We start from the raw sequence: 3,130 nt of genomic DNA, 5'->3' as shown, positions 1-3,130 counted from the left end.
TTGTTAAAATAAAATCAGAAAAACTATTTTAATTGTATAATCATCTAATTATAGTATAATAAAAATGCTTATATACAGGTATATTAAAGATATCATTAATTCTAGTCTTACATTAACGAATCATTCTTTAACGTCCAAGATAAGATCCTGAGAAACAATTGCAAGCCCAGATATTAGAATGTGTTTGATCTTTTTACCTTAGCGCTTCTTCTTGTAACAATTTAACTCCGTTCGAACAATTTGCATAATTTACAATCCCGAACGCGATCATACACGACTCTCGATTATTCATCTAGGTTATTTGCGACGATTCCTTTCTCGCCAGACGTCGCAGTCTCTGAAGAGGATTCGCACGCGGCACGCAATTAGCGTCCACAAGCTGCTTAATAATATAACGGTCAATTTGCCGCGATTAGTCGGCGTAATGATAGTTCCCCCGGATAATTTATTGTTAATTATTCCCGACCGCGGTATCCTGGCATACGTATATGTCCGTCAGGCGCCGACAACTAAATTGACAACTAATTGAAATATTGCTTGCGCCGGTAATCAGAAGAAAAATTATCTCACCGTTACAGAGCAATGTTACAACAATGTTAGAGCTCCCGCGAGTACTTAAACTCCCCTTTCTTTGTCTTGTTTTGTTCTCCTCTATCCTTTCTCATCATTTAATCCGACGTTATTTTTAGAGTAAATTTTTTTTATAAAAAAGAGATGATTGGATTATCTAGCTGATTATCACTTCGGCAATTCATTATAAATATTAATTTGGAAAATAATATTTAACTACTTAATTGCTGTTTAAATATTATTTAATTATAGATTCAATTTTAAATGGTTCGGAATCTCTTGCTAGAACGCTCTTAAATAAACTTTAATGGTCACTTCAGAAATTTCGGATTAATTGCGAGTTACTTATTCAATGTAGAAGAAATCGACATTTTTTGAGAGATGAAGAAAATAATATTATATATATAAAATTATACTTACGTTCAATTTCAGAAAATAAATTACAAATCCAGAATTACTTCAATCATCGCATATGGTATTTCTCAGTAATTTAATTTGCATGACGCAAGATCTACTTTAATAATGAAGCGATTTATTCAATGAATTAGTAAAAAAATACAATTACGCAAACAGGAAAATCTCAAATATCTTTTCTACGTTTTAACTCTTAATGATAATATTTCGCGTGTTTTTTAATTTTTTTTTTTAAATCTCACATTTGCTTAAACAGCCAATCGAAGCCAATGAATCCGAAGGTTTTGCTCGCTCCCTGCCCTTCTCCCTTTCTCAGGATACAGCGAAGGCCAAGAAAAAGCCGATGGAGCTGGCATTACACAAGGTGCGCATAAAGTCTCATGAATTATCGCGTGGCTCGGCGCGCTCAGCGAGCGCGGCGGACTTACGTGTTCGAAGAAGCAATGCTCCTGGTATGGCCGCGGGATGGCTAGAACTGCCGATCCAACCTATACTTACCGTCACTGAGATAATCTAGCCCTAGCCTAACCCACCGTAATCCGAACAGCGAAGGGGAAGCCGCGAACTCTCGTGTTGCGACTCGCCGGGGTTCACCTTCCTATCCACCCGGCGAAACATGTTTTGTCTTCAATTCGATATACCGTTCTCGACTTGGCTTTCGAGCACTTTCGACGCAAGTGGTAGCTTAGTTCAGCTTGTTGAGCGAAATTTAGACAATTCTATTTATTGTAGATTGTAATATGCATGTTTGTAACAACTTTTGTATTTGTTTCTTTAATATTAAAAGAGAATGATAAGAGCGAGAGAAGTATAATGGTTGCCAAAACTTTCCGGTCATATAATCTTACAATCATTTCTATCAATCTGTTTATAAGTCAATCACATTCTTGTTATATTCAATTTAGAAACATAATATTTTATATGCTAGAATATCTTATAAAAGTATAATAGGTCTTTATTTGCAAAGATTTTTTACATATAAAATTACTCATTGATCGGAAACTTTCGGTAGTTAAATAAATTTTCGTAACTAATAAAAAAAATATTTAATGTATATTTCTTCTTTATTAAAATTTTACAACCTATGTAGTAAAAAATATACATAACATAAGCATTCAATCAAAATAAGACTCACATATTCCAAAAATTAAAACGATATTAATATTAATCAATAATTTTTCGATTAAACATTAACGAAGATTTAATTAAGACTCTTCGGCTTCTAAATTATTAATATATATCAGCAATTCTTGCTTCTTTGAAGCAAACGAGGTAATATTCTATCGGCTCGAATTCACGGACGTCCTGTACAAACCTGATAATGGATTGGGTCCGTAGGTGGTGTGTATCCCATGGATAAGGACTCTTCGACCAATGAGATTGGGACGTGGGTGGTTGCGGTGGAGTGAGTTTTCTTCGTCGACCGTGGGTTTGCGTGGGCTGCACGGTCCGCAGGATGCAGCATCTTTCAAAATGGTGGTTCCCCGAGAACGCGGCTCTCTCGTGACCACGCTCTCGTGCCGCATGCACGCCATTTCACGAAATCGCAACAATACCCAGAGTCCCACACGCGGGCGTATCATCACGCTGCCATTTTTTTTACTTGCGCAACATTTTCCTAGTATCAAGATATTCACGCTAGAAAATGACTTCCACGAAGAAATTTCCTCTCCTTCGTTAACGTCGCGCGTAATCGATAGGCTTACTCGCGAACACCGCAGAAACGTTCCGACGCAGTAGGTGCAAAAAAAAAAATTATCAGCGAAGTGTAAAAATGGTAAGATAAGTGATATTGTTTCCTGGGAACTTGGCTGGCATGGTGTGACGACTTTATCGATTACTGATTGTAAGATTAGCAACGAGTGAAAATTGCCACCGCAATACGGCATGCTAGGAATGTTTCTAATATTGCGCAAATTACACCTTACATATGCTCACTAAATATTGATTACATTTGTCACATTATTGTCAAGCCATATTATATAGGTAATAAATAATTTTAATAAATACAAAATTATTAAGATTTATCGTGAGTAAATAAGAATATCAATCTTGTTTTCATGTATTTATTAATAATTATTATAAAATTGTAAAATGTATTATATAAATATATGTATATATATATATATATATATATATATATAAT

The sequence above is a fragment of the Atta cephalotes genome (assembly GCF_000143395.1).
Source record: "Atta cephalotes unplaced genomic scaffold scaffold00017, whole genome shotgun sequence".
In the NCBI taxonomy this organism is placed as follows: domain Eukaryota; kingdom Metazoa; phylum Arthropoda; class Insecta; order Hymenoptera; family Formicidae; genus Atta; species Atta cephalotes.
Note: the sequence above shows the minus strand (reverse complement) of the source record.